The sequence below is a fragment of the Seriola lalandi genome, unplaced genomic scaffold, assembly GCF_002814215.2.
Source record: "Seriola lalandi dorsalis isolate HSWRI2012SDOR001 ecotype SW California unplaced genomic scaffold, Sedor1 jcf7180002051168, whole genome shotgun sequence".
In the NCBI taxonomy this organism is placed as follows: Eukaryota; Metazoa; Chordata; class Actinopteri; order Carangiformes; family Carangidae; genus Seriola; species Seriola lalandi.
Genome location: NW_019521721.1, coordinates 476 through 766, shown reverse-complemented (window position 1 = coordinate 766; position 291 = coordinate 476).

Below are 291 nucleotides of genomic sequence, written 5' to 3'. Positions count from 1 at the left end.
ACATGGATGTCAACACGTAATTAACGTCTGACATGTCAGAGTCACGCGCTCGCCACGGGCAGGAAGTGAAAAGTGTAAAGAAGGAGAAGAAGAACGAGCACCACGTGACTTTACCTGGTTAAATAAAGGAAAGTGAAAGTGAGATTACTTAGTGAGAATCAGACAGCAGAGACAGAGGTGGTGATGTCATCACAGACAGACAGAGGTGGTGATGTCATCACAGACAGACAGAGGTGGTGATGTCATCAGGGATATCTGAGCACATGCAATGATTCACTGCTGGACACTGGG